Raw genomic sequence first — 20057 nt, 5'->3', positions numbered from 1 at the left:
CTTAGAAAAGAGGAGACTAAGGATGAACATAATAGAGGTCTATGAAATCATGAGTGGTTTAGAAAAAGTGAATAAGGAAAAGTGATTTACTTTTTCTCATAACATAGGCAGCAGGTTTAAAACAAACAACTAATTCAAACTACTGTTATTCCTCCTGCAAGGAGGTTTAAGGGTAGTTCGAATTAGGAGCTTTAATTCGAACTACCTAATCCATGCCGCGTGTAGCCACGGGCAGGTAGTTTGAACTATGGGGCATTTAAAAATGGCGGCGCCTGGGAACATGCAAATGAAGCCCGGAATATTTAATTCCCGGGCTTCATTTACAAGTTCGAATGCCTACATTAGCCACCCTAGTTCGATCTAGGATGGCAGTGTAGACATACCCTTATAGACTAACAGATGTATTGGAGCATAAGCTTTTATGGGCAAAGACCCACTTCATCAGATGCATGTAGTGGAAATTTCCAGAGGCAGGTATAAATATACAGGCCAGAATAAGGATAGAGATAATGAGATTAATTCAGTCAGGGAGGGCGAGGCCCTCTTCTAGCAGCTGATGTGGCGGTGTGAACAGCAAGAGAGGAGAAACTGCTTTTGTACTTGTACTAAGTCTTTGTTTAATCCTAAACTGATACCTGTCTCAGGAAATTTCCACTACATGCATCTGACGAAGTGGGTCTTTGCCCACGAAAGCTTATGCTCCAATACATCTGTTAGGGTACGTCTACACTGGCCCCTTTTCCGGAAGGTGCATGGTAATTTTTGAGATCGTCATAGGGAAATCCGCGGGGGATTTAAATATCCCCTGCGGCATTTAAATAAAAATGTCTGCCGCTTTTTTCCGGCTTTTAGAAAAGCTGGAAAAGAGCGTCTACACTGGCCAGATCCTCTGGAAAAAAGCCCTTTTCCGAAGGATCTCTTATTCCTACTTCAAAAATTACTATGCCCCTTCCGGAAAAGGGGCCAGTGTAGACGTAGCCTTAGTCTATAAGGTGCCACGGGACTCCTTGTCGCTTTTGCAGATCCAGACTAACACGGCTACCCCCTGATACTTGGTGATTCTCTGTTCTGTTCACTCCCTCTGGGACATCTGGCATTGGCCACTGTCAGCAGACAGGACACTGGGATAGATGGACCTTTGGTCTGACCCAGTATGGCCGTTCTTATGTACTTATAGTTTTCAGTTAAAATGTAAAATTGCACAACAGCCATGACTTTGCAGCCGAGCCTGGGGTAGAATCTGCCCCCTCCTCTTGGAAGTTAAGCAATCGCCTCTCACATGGGTCTCCTCCCTTATCCTTCCTGGATGGCTTGGTTTGGCTCCCATCTATCAGTACCCTCTTCTTTTGCCATATGCAGCAGAGAGAGAGAAAGAGAGAGAGAGGCTGGACTGCTGGATAGTGAGTTAGCCCTGGGAGACCTGAGTTCTACTTCCTCCCCTATGGACTTCCTGTGTGATCTCAGGCCAGAGTTACAAAAGCTTTGACATACCCAAAGAGGCATCTAGGCATCTCCTGGGGTTTACAAGCCACCTAATCGTCTTGGCACCTTTGAAAATCCCATTAGATGCCCTATATACTTTTAAACATCCAGTCTTTGGTCTGTGTGTGCCTCAGTGCCCAGCCGTAGGATAGGGATAAACAGCACGGCTCTGCCTCACCGCTGTGAGGAGAAAGAGATTAGACTCTTTGTGTGAGCTGTGTTCCCTGTAACTGTGCACTTGTGCAGCTGCTCTGGAAAGACGCCAGTGCCAGCCAGCTGATTAACAGAGCGCTCACAGCTAGGTTTGTCTTTCTCTTGGTGGTGCACATTTGCACATGCCTTGGTGCACATAACATTTATTCTGCACATGGCTGGAAATGATCAGCGGGAACATTGCTTGTGAGATGCTCAAATATTACCAGGACGGGGCCATATAAATACCACAGGTAGAACGGGAACTTCTCTATACCAATGCTATCCCTTCCCTTGGTTTTGACCCCTTCTTTTCACTAGTCCCCAGAACTCGCCCTTTCTGTAGCTCAGAGGGCTGGGTTATATTTTTTCTGAGACCCCTGGGTTTTCTCTAAAACTACCCCTCCCTGAAAGAGAGATCCCTGTTTTACAGGCTAGGCTTCTAGATCTTTAACCACCAGCCCTTCCTTATTTTACTCTTCCTGCCTGCTTGTAAATAAAGTACTGACTCCCTGGCCCTAAGCAACCCTCCTCTGCAGAATTTATACTTCCTGCTAATGCTGTGTAGTTCAGAGCTCCACACGCCACCACAGTGACTGAGGGACATGCGGGGGAAGGCATCCCGCCCCCTTTCCCTCCCTCAAAGGTTTCCCTATGGGGCAGACTCTGGCGTTGCAAAGAGCCAGCCTTCCTTTCTCTTTCCTTACCATGGAGTCCTCTGCTGATTGAAAATACAGGACTATGTAACACTTTAAAGACTAAGAAGATGGTTTATTAGATGATGAGCTTTCGTGGGCCAGAAAGCTCATCATCTAATAAACCATCTTCTTAGTCTTTAAAGTGCTACATAGTCCTGTATTTTGCTTCAACTATACCAGACTAACACGGCTACATTTCTATCACTATTCTGCTGATTGGATGTTGCCTGGGGGAGTGCTTAGCACAGTGCCCAGCAATCAACCAGCAGAATACACAGCATCTTCTGATACTACAGACATCACCCCATGTTCACAGGGCTCCCTATGATATTTTAAGAGACATGACATGTTGAATCATGGTTCAGGGCATAATCCAGCTATTAAGTGCCCTATGGACAGGTAGTTGTGTTCTCAGGAATTTGTTGCACCTGGCTGTGGCTACTCTCAGAGCTAGTTTACTGTACCAGATGAACAACAGGTAGGATGCCACAAACCAGTTCCTAGTAGTGACAGAAGCTATGTCTAACACAGGACAGTTGACTACTAGAGCAGAGGAATATGGCTAGGGCTGGCTAATTACACTTCTAGAAATCCATTTTTTTGCCAATGAAAAAAAGTTAATTCAATTTTTCATATTATGTGCCTGGAACACTTACGGGCACATCTACACTGGGGAGTTATTTTGAAATAACATGGAGAGCATCCACTCTACGAAGCCCGTTATTTTGAAATAACATGGAGAGCATCGACTCTACAAAGCCCGTTATTTTGAAATAACGTGGAGAGCATCCACTCTACGAAGCCCGTTATTTTGAAATAAGGGGCTTGTTATTTCAAAATAATAGCTCCAGTTTCTGAAGAGGAATAAGCTTATTTTGAAATAGTAACTCTCAAAATAACTATTTCAAAATAACTAATTTTCAAATAAACTGGTTAGTGTAGACGTAGCTTACAATTGTGGTGTGGCTACTCGGTCAGGAAAATTAGGAGTATAGGTAACAAGAAGGAATTTATTGATGGAAGAAAAAAAGTAAATAGGAAAAAAATGTGGCCAGATAATTTACAACAGTTGACACAGCCTTTATTTTGTATCCTTCAGTCTGGTATGAAGCACCTATGGAAGTTGGTAATACTTGGCAAGTGTCTCATTAGTCATCATTTATCTCCCCTAAGCTGTCTCTTTCATCTATGACAAAATACAGGACTATGTAGCACTTTAAAGACTAACAAGATGGTTTATTAGATGATGAGCTTTCGTGGGCCAGACCCACTTCCTCAGATCAAATAGTGGAAGAAAATTGTCACAACCATATATACCAAAGGATACAGTTTAAAAAAATGAACACATATGAAAAGTGTTTCATCTATGAGTCTTTAAATATTCTGAGCCTTTCCTTATCTGGCCACATTCTTTGCTATTATTTACTTTTCTTCTCCCAGTTGTCTTCCCCATGGTTACACATATAGCTGGTCAAAAATGGAAAGGAGGAATCTTTTTTTGTGTGAAAAATGTTACTTTTGGTTGAAAGATTTCAAAATTTGATTTTTTTCGCCAGCTGTCATGACATCCTAAAATGCCAATTGGAATGGACACAGCCATGCCAGTTGAATAATGTAATTGCGAAAGGTTTGGTACTGCGATGAGCGCTGGTGTAGGTTTTGAAGGAAGTTGCCTCAGTGCCATAGTTGCACATACTCGGGGCGGCCCATCCATATAAGCAAATGAGGCAGTCACCTAGGGTGCCAAGTTAAATGGGGCACCACGGGGCACCAAATGGTGGTGCAATATCATTGAGGGGTTTGGAGGTGGGGGCGCCGATTGCATGGTTCACCTAGGGCGCCAGTTGCTGGCAGCTAGTCTAGGGCCGCTCCTGCATGTACTTCCTTCTCCATTAGCAGCAACGCAAAGGTACAGCTACACTGTGGGCTAACCGAGTTAAGATATGCAATTTCAGCTATATTTATTGCGTAGCTGAAGTTGAAGTACCCGAACTCGACTTTTGGCCCTGCCTACACAGCAGGAAGTCGAAGGAAGAGCACTCTTCCTTCAACTTCCCTTACTCCTCATGAATTGAGGGTTACAGAAGTCGGAGTAAGAAGGCGCTATTTCAAAACTATTTTGAAATAATGGGCTTGCAATGTAGACGCGCACTGTGTTATTTCGAAGTAAGTGTGCACTGTAGACATAGCCCAAGAGGCCTATTTGTGGTGTTTCCTTCTGGAGTTTTCATCCAGTTATAAAATGATGAATATTTCATTGCTTGAAATGCAGGCTTATTATGGCCTCGCTGGATTGCCTGGGTGGTCATTTGTATGCACCTCAGAGAAGGATAAACGGACTAGGATGAGGGAACATAATGGTTTCATCCAATTTGATTTATTCTCACCTACCAAGTCAAAAGGTCTTATTTTCCAATAATAAAAGAACCAGTGAACTGTTCCTACTTGAGATAAAATATTGAACAGCCCCTGGCTGATCGAGTCATTAATTACCATTAATTGCAGCTGGAAGCCGGTCTCAGACCAAATATAGATACATCATGTTTATTTTGGCAAGTGTTGCTTTAACTGATGGTGGGGCTGTTTAATTATAGTTGCTCAGGGGATTTGTGTGCCAAAAAACACGTGAAAATATTGATCCCGTTTTCAGATGGGTTATGAATTAAGGTCCACAATCTAAGACTTTGTCTACACTGCAGCGGGGAGGTGTGTCAGCCACTGTGGTAGCATACCCAAACTAGCCTTGCTCTAGACAGACTAACAGCAGCAGTGAAGCTCTAGCAACATTTATTCATCCAGGAATCTGGATTCCTATTCCAGCATCCACAACCCATGCTGCTGTGGCTGCATTGCTGTCATCATTTGAGCTAGTTTTGGTCTCGTTAGATCACAGCTGATTGGGGTATCTCTACACATGCTGCAATCACACGTCCCAACAGCAGTGTAGACAAGCCTTAAGACCAAACCTGTGCTTGTTTCAAAGAGGCAACGGAGAGGGAATAAACGCCATTAACTACTAAAGATCGGCTTGAGCCATAAAGTTAGCATCTGGATCCCAACTTTCTGAAGTGCAACTATATTCTCAGTAGGTGGTTTTGGTTTCAGCCTGTTTCTGCAAAGGCTCTGATCTAAGTAGGCATGTCAGCACATGAGTAGTTCCATTGACATTAAAAACACACAGTAGCTCTTGACTCTAAGGAGACTTGTCTTGCTCTATATTTCCGAGCTAAGAAGAGTCTGAAGCGAATCAATGAACATTAAACTATAACAGCGCATGTTGTAGGTCTAGTGTCATGAGAGCCGGAAAACCCATCTTCCACTCAGCAAAAAGGTCAAATACCCAATCTTCTGCTGAAACTAGTCCTGAGAGATCCCATATGCAATCAGCACTTGACAGTGAAAAAAAATCAAGAGGAAACTGCAGTCATCCCCAAAGATAGATTTGGAGACCAAAGCAGCAAATGGAATGAATATATTGGAAGTCTCTAAAGGCAGGAGAATCTCAATGCATCTACTTTGTCCTCATAATCTTGACCACTGCTTTTCAGACCAATCAGTCATATCCCTTTTTCAGCAACTTATATTTCACGGGCCCTGGTAAATCCATCCTTTCCTGCCTACTCCATCGGTGTCTCTTTAAGATGCAAAATGCAGGACAATGTAGCTTCAGCTACCCCAGACTAACACGGCTACATTTCTATCACTATTCTTTAAGATGCCTTTTCCTTCCTGTCTTCTACACTCGAAGTGATTTGAGAGCTCTTTTCTGGGTTCTACTCTTACACTCTTTTCTTGGATGAGTTCATTTGCTTCCATTACCATCTTCATGCCATTGATTACCTTTATTATTAATGATGATTACTTGACTGGTTTCACACAGTTTAATCCCATATATTCAACAGTCCCTGTGACTCAAATTTAACATGGCCAAAGTTGAATTGCTGGTGTTTTCTCCCAAGTCCTCCCTAATCTCCTTTTGTCTATCACTGTGGACAGTCCCCACACCCTGAAAGCCATTATATTGACTTTTCTCTTGATCCAAAAATAACAGATTGTACCCACGTCAGTCTAGTGCCCTTTCCATGTGTATATTTCTGAATTCAAGTCAAGTCTTCTCTCTAGCCTGACTTGTCTGTCCCGTCCTCCATCCCCCAGCCTGATTTCCACAGTCTTCTCTCTGACCTCACCGAGTCACCCTTCTCCAGTCCATTCAAAATGAAATTCGTCTTCCTGGAGAAGATCCCTAATAATGTCATTCCGCCCACTGCAGTCAAGAAGATGGGAATGAGCAACAGGGTGATGACCTTGATGATGACCTTGTGGGGCATCTGGCATTGGCTACTGTTGGAAGACAGGATACAGGTATGGAGCTTTGGTCTGACCCAGTATGGCCATTCATATGTTCTAAGTTCCTCCGCTGGCTCTCCTTTTCCATGTAGTCAAGTTCAAGCTCCCTTGAAACCCTTCACAATTCTACTCCTCCCTATTTGTCTACTCTTGTTGCTTATGTTGTCCCTTGCTCTCTGCACCCTACCACCGATGGCAGCCTCTGTAGTACGATGGGGGCCTGGAACATAAGCTCTTACAGGCCTGGTGTGAGGCCTGAGGCCTAGGTAACAATGGTCCAGACTTTGCTGACTAAGAGAAGTGAAGCTGTGAGCAAGAGGCAGGCCCCTGCTCACAGAACTTGCCAAGATGAGAAACACTCTCACTTAAGAGGTACTAGGCACGGGCTATAAACACATTCCAGAGGGGTCATAACAGAACATCTCGTGAGGAGACATCTTGGTACCAACATACTCCCCACAAATAACAGGAACATACTGACCCAGGCTGAGGATAGGATCTAGAATGACAGCATGATGGATCGTGCTGATTTGATTGAACCACCATGTACAAAGGGTGGTATCTAGGTACATCAGAAGGTGGCAACTGGATACGTCAGAAGTGATATGCAATTTGTATCTGTATATAAAAATATATCTCAGGGTATGTCTACACTGCCACCCTAGTTCGAACTAGGGTGGCTAATGTAGGCATTCGAACTTGCAAATGAAGCCCAGGATTTAAATATCCCGGGTTTCATTTGCATGTTCTCAGGTGCCGACATTTTTAAATGCCCCGTAGTTCGAACTACCTGCCTGCGGCTACACGTGACACGGACTAGGTAGTTTGAATTAAAGCTCCTAATTCAAACTACTGTTATTCCTCCTGCAAGGAAGCCGTGGGCAGGAAGTTCGAACTACGGGGCATTTAAAAATGGCAGCGCCCAGGAACATGCAAATGAAGCCCGGGATATTTTAATCCCGGGCTTCATTTGCAAGTTCGAATGCCTACTTTAGCCACCCTAGTTCAAACTAGGGCGGCAGTGTAGACGTACCCTTAGAGGGGCTGTGCTTGTCCAGTGTAGGGAACAGGAAAGAATCCTTTCACTGACAGAGCTGAATCCATTGTCACGGACACGCATTCCTAGACATCTGATCCAGGGAACTATTACTGTGCTTAATTTATAGTAAACTGGGCCTGGTGCCTTTACACCTTATCTAATTTTATGGTCTTTGTGGGGATTGATTCTCGGCGTCTGCTGTGCCGGCTACCTGCTCAGAGGCGGCACAATGGACAGGGCCTCACACACACACACAGCCAAATAGTTATCAACATTGAGCCAAACAGAATATCTGTCAGGACACCCCACCAGTAACTTCTGACCATGGCCTCAACAAGCCAGTGACCTGTTTCTTTCATCTTTGCACCTTTGTCCACGTACCTCCCCTTTCCGTATGGATTATCCTTTCTACGCTGTGCTGTAATTTCAGTATCTCATTTCCTTGAAGACCCTGTTCAGAACTACTGAGCCAGGTAACATTGGCTAGGTGGCAAGGAGGATGAGAACACATGCCACTTACTTTGTCTATCTATAATAATACATGCAAGGCTATATATATATATATAATCACAATTAAAATGGCAAACTTCTGAGCACATTCCTCTTTTCCCCACCATTCCAGAGTGTCATGTGGGTGGTCAGGCCCAGTGGTTAGAGCCAGGGTCAGAAACTGGAGTGGAGGGTCTGAACCAGGAGTGAGGTAGGGCATGTGCAGGCTGGGAATGAACTGGCTTGGGGGCTATCCTAGCCAAGGGCAAATGCTTGGAGTAGCTGCTGTACCAATCTTCAGATTCTTCCAACCCATCCGACAGCATAGCCTAATACAGTCTAGATTGGCTGCACTGGCCCTGCTGCAGGGCCCTCCTTCCAGACTGGTGCTGGTGCAGATCCTGATTCCTGGCAATGAGCTCTTCAGAGCAGGGAGTGTGTGTGTGTGTGTGTGTGTGTGTGTGTGTGTGTGTGTGTGTGTGTGTGCGCGCGCGCGCAAAGCCCCTAACACAACGGGGCAGCAGTCCTGATGGAGGTGGCTTGGTACGGGCTCCTTATGAATTACATAAAATAATAAATGACGTTGACTTCAGCACCTATACACAATGAACTCAAAGGCTAATGTGATTCACTACTAATGGACAGACTAGAAACTTACAGATGGGGGTTACACAGAGCAAGCGGTGCTGCTGTCTTTACAGAACTTCTCTTTAGTCCCCAAGGAACTGCAGAGCCAGCTGATCAGATAACGTAAGTCAGTGCAGAGGTGCAGACTGTGGGTATTCTGGGGCTGAAGCCCCATGGGGAAAAAGTAGCAGGTGCAGAGCACCCACTGATACCAAGCTCCCCTCCTTCCCCCTGCATCTCTCTTAGGGTACGTCTAGACTACCGGGTTTTGTCGACGGAAGTTTTGTCGACAGATACTGTCGACAAAACTTCCGTCGACAAAGAGCGTCCAGACACATTGAGTTCTGTCGACAAAGCAAGCTGCTTTGTCAACAGAACTCCGTAGTCTGGACGCAACGTTACAGGCAATAACACCTTCTGTCGACAGAGTTCTGTCGACAGAAGGTGTTATGCCTCGTAAAATGAGGTATACCAGCGTCGACAAAACTGCTGAGTTCTGTCGACGTTATGTCGACAGAACTCAGCGGTAGTGTAGATGCTGGTATAGTTTTGTCGACAAAAGTCCACTTTTGTCGACAAAACTAGGTAGTCTAGACACACCCTTACTAACCAACTCTTCCCCTTCCCTTCCAGTGCTTTCAGAGTGCTGTGAACAGCTGACTTGCAGTGTTCCTCCTCCTCCTCCCTCCTGGATCTTGAACCGGGAGCCCATTGTGGGTGGGAAGAGGCAGGGCTAGGAGTGGAGTGGGACAGGGCCTACAGTAGAGGGGGCGAAATGAGAAGTCAGCACCGCTGAATCCATGTAGCGCTTTGTGCTGCAGAGGAGCTGCACCAGCTGCGAATCTGACCTTAAGGGTGAAGGCTCCAAATACATTAAAGCAAAATAGGATCTGGGCTGATAGTAAACTAGATGATGACTCTTTTACTACCATCATCAGATAATACTCTATAATCCCACGGAAACGGGTTTAATCACTGGTGATAAATATCCTTTTTTATTGTAATTCTATATGAACTGGGACCAGAGAGAGGGAGCAATGCTGGTAAAAATCTCAGGAGGGTTTTCAGGGAGAGGATGGAATTTCTAAAACAACTGCAGCATTTGTGGCTAGATCCCTCTCTCCACTGACTTGCCTGGAGTTCTGCTGATTTATACCCTCTGAGGCTCTGCTGTTCTCTCTACATAGTACACAGCCAGTGAACACTGGAGTGAGAAAGGGAGAGAAGGTACTCTAGCAAAGATTTATATTCCAGCTGGAATTTTAATGAAAGACAACGCCCTGAATTGTGGGCAATCTTTAGATCTGTTGGAAACCTTATAGCAAAACTAAAGAGCTTCTAAACATCTTATAGTAAAGGGCTGTCATCTAAAGGTTTTACTGGCCAGAGACCCACCTTCTAAGGTTGGCGTGCTGGCTGCAAAATACTGGTAAAACATTTTAATTATTCCAGTTCTGGAAAGGGGAAGGAACAAAAGAAAAGAAGCATAACAAATGGTTTTCTACTTTTAAAGGTGGATGCACTGACAATTATTTTCATTTTTACAGGGCAGATTTTTATTATCGGGCTTCCCTGATTGTTCAGGGGCAGCTCCTGTCACTTAGCTGTCTAACCCCTGATTGCACTCTCATCAGGTAGCTAATGGAGAAAAAATCTCCTCTTAGGCGGAGGACAAGTCAGACTATCTCCGGACGTTCCTGTGATTTGGCCCTGAGTGACTTTCATCGCAGCGAGACAAGGTGGGTGAGGCTAAAACTATTATTGCCCCCACTTCGGTTGGTGAAAGAAGCCAACTGTCAAGCTCTCTTCTTCAGGCTTAGTTGTGCTGCTCAGAATGGCATACCATGAGCCATCAGGAAAACGGCCTCAGAAGCTGCATCGGAGGACAGTCCCTTGGGGCTGTATAGGGCAGGGCGGGGTGGAGGGTCGGAGGAGAAGAGATGTGGGTAAGAGTCCCAGGCTATATCTTTCTGGGTAGCCAGACAGTCAATATTTCTGTCTCCGCTATTTTTTTTATTCACTCACAACTTCATGGCACAGTCATGTCAGACACCTGTATCAACAGGTGTGTTGTAAGCAAAACTCGTGAAGTCATTCTGCCGCTCTACTCTACACTAGTTAGGCCTCAGCTGGAGTACTGTGTCCAGTTCTGGGCGCCACATTTCAAGAAAGATGTGGAGAAATTGGAAAGGGTACAGAGAAGAGCGACAAGAATGATTAAAGGTTTAGAGAACATGACCTATGAAGCCAGGCTTCACGAACTGGGCTTGTTTAGTTTGGAAAAAAGAAGATTAAGGGGGGACATGATAGCGGTTTTCAAATATCTAAAAGGGTGTCACAAGGAGGAAGGAGAAAATTTGTTCCTCATGGTTTCTGAGGACAGGACAAGGCTTAAAGTGCAGCAGGGGAGGTTTAGATTGGACATTAGGAAAAAATTCCTAACTGTCAGGGTGGTCAAATATTGGAATAAATTGCCAAGGGAGGTGGTGGAATCTCCCTCTCTGGAGATATTTAAGAACAGGTTAGATAGACATCTGTCAGGGATGGTGTAGACGGAGCTTGGTCCTGCCTTGAGGGCGGGGGGCTGGACTCGATGACCTCTTGAGGTCCCTTCCAGTCCTATTATTCTATGATTCTATGAATTACAGCAATGTGAGCACTGTCTGCGCCAGTGTTTTGCAGCAGGGAAGTGTGGGAAGGGCCCCTCTTACCCTTGCCGGACGCTGATCTTCTCCCCTTGGTGAGAAGGGCCTCAGGTAAAAACGCCTCTGTTGTGTTGGGGCAGTCAGCTTTCTCCTCAGAAGCAGGTTAGCCTGATAGTCTGTCATGACGCTCTCCTCCTGTTTCTCTCTAAGTCAATCTCTTCCCCCTCTACCTAACAGGGGAGGTTTTTAAAAGGTCTCCAGCAGGCCTGGAGTGCAGTCAGCTGGCCTTAACTGCTCCAAGGTAGCCCTATCTCAGCTGATCCCTAATCTTCCTGAGATGCCTCCTCATTAGCTGCTCCTAACTGTCTCACTCTTTGTTAACAAGGGAGTGTTTTTTGTAACCTCCCAGGGCTGCCTTCCTCCCCCCCTACGGCAGCCCTCAGACCTGAATTTGTCACAGGGAGTTCAGTATAGGTCTGCACTGCTTTCCTCCTCCTGAAGGACATGTGCCAATCCTGTGGGAAAGGACCAGGACACAACCCAGATCCCCAAATGTACTGGCTGCATTCATTTCAGGAGCCTCTCATTTCATGTGCCACATGAAGCCAGGCAGGTTTTCATGGCGATGGGCCCTGGACTCTCTCCCCCTCCCCCCCCCCCCCCGGACTTCCCTCAGAGAGAGGGTATCTCATTCCAGCTGCTGGATCATTTCCAAAGCCGTTAGTCTGAGGTGGGATTTCCCCCGCCGTTAACACTGACTGGTTTGCAATGTGTAGGGCTCAGGTGGCACCTCTCTGCCCCCATAGCTGTTCTCTGCTGCAGGAGCTTTGGCCATTCATCAGCATTACAAAAGTTTCCTCCCCTGGCTAAAACCTTTGTCTGAAGCGTCTGGTGGGAGCACCTGCCCTGATGCGGCTGAGGGGCTGGTGGGGGCAGCCTTACAGTTGCTTGGAGATTAGTCAGAGGGCCTACTCTGAGGGTTTCAAACCCTACTGTGAATTCATCAATAAGAGACAAAAAAATTGGGCAGATAAAGTGCTCCTGAGTGAATGCCTCACAAATTGTTGCAGCAGGGCTAAAGCAGAGAGGAATATGGAAATGAAGCTCAGGGAAGTACCATTGGCTATTCATTGTATCTGACTTGGAGTCCCAGCCTCTACTCTATCCCTAGAAGTGGGACTAGGGGTCACCAAATGAAATTACGAGGCAGCAGGTTTAAAACAAACAAAAGAAAGTATTTCTTCATGCAATGCACAGTCAACCTGTGGAACTCCTTGCCAGAGGATGCTGTGAGGGCCAGGACTTTAAGGATATGTCTACACTCGTGCCTAATTTTGTGAGAAATATGCAAATGAGGCTAAGCATGGAATATCGCCGAGCCTCATTTGCATACCTAATGAGCAGCCATTTTTGCAGAAGAGGCTCTTGTGCCAGAAGGAGCTGTCTACACTGCCCCTTCTTGCACAAGAAAAACCCTCTTGCGCAATGCCATTGTTCCTGAAAATAATTATTTTATTATTATATTAATATAATATTATATTAATATTATTATAATCGGCGTAGCAGCATTGCGCACGAGGATTTTTCTTGCGCAATAAGGGGCAGTATAGACAGCTCCTTCTGGCACAAGAGCCTCTTCTGCAAAAATGGCTGCTCATTAGGTATGCAAATGAGGCTCAGCAATATTCCATGCTTAGCCTCATTTGCATATTTCTCGCTCAAGAAGTCGTGAGTGTAGACATAGCCTAAGAGGGTTCAAAAAAGAGCTAGTTAAATTCATGGAGATTAAGTCCATCAATGGCTGTTAGCCAGCATAGGCAAAGTTGGTGTCCCTAGGGTCTGTTTGTCAGAAGATGGGAATGGGTGACAGGGGAGGGATCACTTGATAAGTCTCTGTTCTGTTCACTCCCTCTGGGGCACCTGGCAGTGGCCACTGTGGACAGACAGGACACTGTGCTGGATAGACCTTTTGTCTGACCCCGTCTGGCCGTTCTTATGTTATTCCCAGCTCCATGAACACAGAGGCTCCCTTGGCAGTGGAATTAGGGTGCATCCTCCGTGCCAAGGGGAACGGAGAGCTGCACAGCTCCCTGACTAGCAATTCCTAGAAGTAAATGAGTGGGGACATAAACAAGGCATAAAAGAAGTGAGGGCAAGTCCTGGGGAGCTGCCACTATATGGGTCTTCCCATGAGGGAGAGGCCACATAGGAGGCCTTGAAGCCTTTTTCAGCAACTGGGCTGGACTAGCCCAAGGAGTGGCACTGAAGTTTACAGGAGAGGATAATTCTCCTCCCTTGGCTGTCCATCTACCCAGCCCTCCAGCTGGTTAGAGGATAGTGTTCCCAAGCGACCCTGACACTGGTCAGAGTCAATGGTGTATGTAATGACTTCAAGCTGGGGCTCAACGGGATAGTTCATGGGCCAACATCATGATCCAAGGTGAAGCAAGAGGTGTGTGGATGTAAAACAAATAATAATTAATGGAGATTGCCTATCTCCTAGAACTGGAAGGGACCTTGAAAGGTCATTGAGTCTAGTCCCCTGCCTTCACAGCAGGACCAAGCACCATCCCTGACCATTTTTTGCCCCAAATCCCTAAATGGCCTCTGCAACGATTGAACTCACAACCTTAGGTTTAGCAGGCCAATGCTCAAACCACTGAGCTATCCCTCCCCCCCAAAACCTTGTTAAGCTTCTCAGGATTTTAAAGTTTTATGAACTGAAGGCGCGGCGAGTCAATGCAACACCCGTCCACCTCTAGGTGTGTCTTCTGTACCTGTGTTGGGAGAGTTCCACACCTACGCCACATTCCAACGTCAATAAAAAGCCCAAACGAGAGGCAACTTGAGTCTAAAATAATGTTGCTCTTCTATAGAATGGGCTCATGCCTTCATTGTTGTGTAATTAATAGTTGTCAAACTGCCTTGTTTCACTCATCCACATCTAAGTAATGATCTAACTGCAGGTTGCAGAATTACCCAGAGCTGGTCTACACTGAAAAGTTGGGTTGACGCAGCTATGTTGCTGAAAGATCCCATTCCTGAGTGATGTAGTTAAAATGGCTGAACCCCTAGTGTAGAGAGTGATAACTATCGCCTGTCAGGGAGGTGAATTAACTACAATGACAGAAGAGTCCCTCCTGTCACTGTAGTGCGGGTCTACACTGAAGCTCTACATCCCTGCCGTTCAGAGAAGACATAGCCCAGCATGTAATATTTCACTGTTCTTGAGCCTCCTCTGACTGATGCTGGTGCAAATCAGAAGTAAATCCACAGAAGTGAATAAGAGTTAAACCAAAGTGAATCTGGTATAAGCAAGATGGGCATCCAGTCCTACCCATTTAAAGTTGACAAGCATTAATTAATTAATCAGCCAGCTACACAACCACTAAGTCATTAAGGTACAAAATGTGAATTTGCAAATAGAGAATGGAAATACTCCCAAAACACATGCCTGTGATACTGAGTTCCCTTTCACCACTATAAATTAAAAGTGACCCTGGTGTGATTAATGAAGCGATTACCATGCAAAACCGAAACCGAGCTTGGAATCCATAGGTCGTTTCTGTCCTTCCACCAAAAGGAATTCGAGCTCTCTCCACATTTTCTGCTTTCTTTTATTTGCATTCCACATTTGGTTTGGATAGGTCTTGGTTGTCACAAGCACAGATTAATGCTCAACCGCTATCTTTCCTGCCCTAGCATGAAGAATTGTCATGAGCGCGGATTAATTTCACCATCCTTTAAAAAATATTTGTCAATAAAACAGATGCCAGGAAAGTATTCAAGCACTGATATTATAAGTTGATTCATCTTCAGCACCAAGAAACCAGTTCAAAAGGATATGATGCAAAACAAATCTGTTCTCATGACAAACTGGAGTTGTATTTAGGATAAATACTGCCATACTTACCTACCAAAGGCAAAATACATTATACTGAGAATTAGAAACAGTAGAAAACTCACTTTCCTGGCCTCATTCATTTCAAGATCTGTTTTAAAGTTGCTCCCTGATTTTAAAATCCCACATGATAGTGGCTTCTAGAGAGACATTTCTTTTTGCAGATAGGACATGTCTACACTACACAGAAGATCACACTACCATGGTTGATATTCTGGGGTTCAATTTAGCAGGTCTAGACCTGCTAAATCAAACTCAGAGGGAATCCCCATCAGCACCAGTACTCCTGCTCCTCATGAGGAGTAAGGGAAGCCAACAGGAGTGTTTGTTCCCGCCGGCCTCCCGCTGTGTGGATGGCGGAGAAATGCGATTTAAGATACATCAACTACTTCCGCTGCAGTGTAGACCAGGCTTTATTGTCTCCATCTCTCCATACAGATGCTGTTGGTATAAGAGTCTTCTCTACAGCTATTTCTCCCTGTAATAGTTTTTCTGTACCTCTGCTATTTGCAGTATTGTCAGTCCCAAGCATTCAAAACCCATGAGTTGGACCCCGCAAAATGGACTTAACATTTTTTTCAGTGTTCACTAGGATGGTCTCGTGGTAAAAGCAATAGATGGGGCCTTGACAGATTGGTATGCAAACAGAAGTGGCTGCCCTGAGTAGAAACCTGCCTGAATTCCATGGATCTATACACAAGGCAGCTTGCTCAGGCCACGGTTACTATGCCTACGCTTCTCAATGGGAGCTAGCACAAGTATGTCTACTCAAGTTGAGAATCACAGCCCCTCCCTCCCCATGTAGATACAGCCTCAATCTCTCTGAAATTCCCTTCCTCCCCTAGGAAATGCAGAAAGTAAACTTCCTTTTTCTCTCCATTGCTTTGACTTCTCCATTTAGAATATAAACACCTCAGAGAAGGGACAAATTCTCACTGTGCCCAGCACAATGGTGCCCCAATCTTCTCTGGGTTCTGTCACCACCACTATGCGGCCTGGTCTAGTCTTAAAACATAGGTCAACCTTGCTCCATTGCTCAGGAGAGTGACAGATTCAGACCCCCGGAAAGACATAATTAAGCCAACCTAAGCAGAGAGCTAGTGCAAACATTCCCCCGTGGAGCTGGGAATCACACCTCTATTAAGTAGTGTAGACAGTGAAGTGAACCAGCTAAGGTCCAATTGAAAATGTAAGCCCATTGCATGATTTTGAGGGCGTGACTCATGGCCTAGACACCACAAGGCCAATGAAAGAATTCTGACTTCAGTCTGGCTACTGCCTCTCAAGGGAGTGCATTTACTGACATGACGGAAAGCTCCCTTCTGGTCCTGTAGCAAGTGTCTCTACGGTGTGTTAGTGTAGCTGTAGCACCTGAGGTGTGGACCCGGCCTAATGTGACTTTTAATGATGAGTGGCTAATGGAAACCGCATACCTGTGGGGTTGGCGGTGCAGGATACTGATGGCCTGGAGGCTTTCCCCACTGCTCCTACTGGCCAGAATCACAGCTAATGGGAGCAGCAGGGGGCAGGGCATGAGAGTGGCAAGAGACACGGAGCCAGGTAGCGCGCCTCCATCTCTTTCATGCCCAGACCCCACACTCCCATCCCCTTCACCCACCCCCTGTACCTCCACCCTGCTCCTGCACTCTCCCTCCTTCCCAGACCCCCACCCTCAGTCTGCTCCTACACCCAACCTCCCACCCAGACCCATCCTCCTGGCCAGACCCCACCCAACCTCTCACCCAGACCACACCTGTGCCCATCCCTCCTTCCCAGACCTCCATCCTCAGTCTGCTCCTACCCCCAAGCTCCCACCCAGGCTGCACCTCTGCCCATCCTCCTGGCCAGATCCCCACCCCACCTTCCACCCAGACTGCACCTGTGCCCATCCTCTTGGCCAGATCCTCACCCCTGCCCCACCTCCCACTCAGACCCCCTCCACCCTCAGCCCACTCCTGCACCCAACCTTCCTCTAGAACCTCCCACCCCCAGCCTATTCCTGCACCCTACCTTCCAGACAGAGCCCATGCCCCCACCCCCACCTCCTGCCCCCATTTTGTCATCATGGGTGGTTGGCTGGTGGTTCCTGGAAAAGTCTGTGTTGAGTGGGATAGACCACAGCACAAAAAAGTGAGAACCACTGCTGTAGGGGAAGAGATCTCTTTTCCAGGACCTTGTAATCCAACCTGGACCTACCCCTCTTCCTCTCTCTGCAGAGTCCTTGATGGTAAGAAGACGGTGTGTTAAAAAAGTTCCTGGATCAGTGACATGTGCAATGTTGCCTCAACCCCTCCCAATACAGAAGATTAGCTGGGAGAAGGGGTATTAAACATAATTAGAGAGGGCTTCAGTGCTATTCTGCTCTGATTCCTGCCCTCAGATGAGAGATCCTCAGTGCAGATCCAGAGCCCGTTTTTGCTTATCTTCTGTCTGAGTTGGGAAAAACAAGTTGTGGGAATGAATAATACATGCATATAGTATACCAGAGGTAGAACAAGCAATGGATTGGTCAAAACAATACTGAACCTTAGCACCTACAGAAAAGACCAAATATAAAAGCAAGTATTCAGCCCTGAGAACATTTAATTATAGACTGTGAAAAGGCCCTTGAATTAATATAATTAGTAATATATGGCCATTTCTCCAAGCCTTTCTCTGGCATGCCAGATCCTGCAATGATGACTGTTTCTAATTTAAAAGCCAAACAAACAATGCTGAAGTCTGACTGTGATGTCTGGGCTGGACAACACTTTCTGGAGCATCGTACAACATTGGTTTGGAATTGGCAGACATTTGAGGTAGGATCTTTGGGTGCCACATCTGTGACTCAAAGCCAATTATTTACAGGACACGCATAGGGTATGACTGGCTATCCCTGCCCATCCTGGCTAATAGCCAATTATGGATATATTTTCCATTAATTTATCTAGATTTTTTTAATCTTGTTATAGTTTTGGACTTCACAACATCCTCTGGCAGGGAGTTCCACAGGTTGACTGTGCATCATGTGAAAAAATACTTCTTTTTGTTTGTTTTAAACTGGCTTTCTGTGATTTTCATTTGGTAATCCCTATTTCTTGTGCTATGAGGAATAAATAACTATTCCTTATTTACTTTCTCCAAACCTGTCATGATTTTATAGATCTCTATCATCTCTCCCCTTAGTCGTCCCTATGCTGAAAAGTCCCAATCTTATTAATCCCACCTTAGATGGAAGTGATTCCATAATTCTAATAATTTTAGTTGCTCTTTCTGAACCTTGTCCAATTCCAATATCTTTTTTGAGAGGAGACGACCGCATCTGCACACAATATTAAAGATGTGGGCTTTCCATGGTTTTAAATAGAGGCAATGTGAAATTTTCCATCTTATTATCTGTTCCTTTCTTAATTATTCCCAACACTCTGTTTGCTTTTATGACAGCTGCTGCACACTGAGTGAATGTTTTCAGAGAACTATCCAAAGATCTTTTTTCTTGAGTGGTGACAGCTAATTTAGACTCCATCATTTTATATTTATAGTTGGGTTTATGTTTTCCAATATGCATTACTTTGCATTTATCAACACTGAATTTCACCTGCCATTTAGTTATCCAGTCAACTAGTTTTGCGAGTCCTTTGTCGTTCCTCACAGTCTGTTTAGGACTTAATGATCTTGTATCATCTACAATTTTGCCACCTTGCGGTTACTCCTTTTTTCCAGATCATTTATGAATATGTTGAATAGGACTGGTCCCATAACAGACCTCTGGGAGACCTCACTATTAACCTTTATCCATTCTGAAAACTGATCATTTATTCCTATCCATTGTTTCCTATCTTTTAATCAGGTATCAATCCAAGAGAAGACCTTCTCTCTTACCCCATGACAGCTTACTTTGCTTTGGTGAGGGACCCCGTGAAAGGCTTTCTGGAAATCTAAGTATACTATATCCACTGGATCCTCCTTGTCCACATGCTTGTTGAATACCTAAAACAAATCTAGTAGATTGGTAAGGCATGATTTCCTTTAGAAAAACCATGTTCCTCCTCAAGAAATTACATTAATCTATGTATCTGAAAATTCTATTCTTTACGACATCTATGTATCTGACAATTTTACTGTTTGCTATAATAATGAAATAAGTGAGAAATAGGACCCATTGCTAATGACTGAAATTCTGTAATGTAAATCAAAGTTTTGATAACAATTTGTTTGTGTTTTAGATATTTTCTGTTGAAAAATATTGCCAAAAAGGAATATTTTCCCATCTAGAAACAAATCATCAACAAAGAAAAACATTTTTTATTAAGTCCCATTTTTTCCAGCAGGAAAAACACTTATTTCAACAATTTATACCTCCTCCAGAAATGATATTGATTTAATTATAGGGAAGATTTGGAGATATAAATGTTAGAAGCATAAGTGCTTCTCATTCAGAATGCTACCATGAGAGGTATACATTGATTTCTACCATATGAACCATATGAAGCTGGTGTAAACTAGCATGGCATGATTGGAATCATAGAACACTAGAACTAGCAGGGATCTCGAGAGGTCATCAAGTCCAGTCCCCTGCCCTCATGGCAGGACCAAGCACCATCTAGATCATCCTTGATAGATGTCTATCTAACCTGCTTGTAAATATCTCCAGTGAT

The 20057-nt window shown here is 45.0% G+C and overlaps 1 long non-coding RNA gene across 1 annotated transcript in view; it reads left to right on the top strand.

Moving 5' to 3' along the window:
• The window catches only part of LOC112543805 (uncharacterized), a 37612-nt gene extending 17849 nt beyond the window's left edge, over positions 1-19763 (top strand). The window contains exons 3-5 of the long non-coding RNA XR_012905425.1: positions 10509-10613; positions 19250-19411; positions 19626-19763. This is a non-coding gene — a long non-coding RNA (uncharacterized LOC112543805). The remainder of the gene's footprint in view (positions 1-10508; positions 10614-19249; positions 19412-19625) is intronic.
• Positions 19764-20057: the final 294 nt, after the last annotated feature.

This window comes from Pelodiscus sinensis, chromosome 7, assembly GCF_049634645.1.
Source record: "Pelodiscus sinensis isolate JC-2024 chromosome 7, ASM4963464v1, whole genome shotgun sequence".
NCBI classification, from domain to species: Eukaryota; Metazoa; Chordata; order Testudines; family Trionychidae; genus Pelodiscus; species Pelodiscus sinensis.
This window is presented reverse-complemented; position numbering and strand designations above follow the sequence as displayed.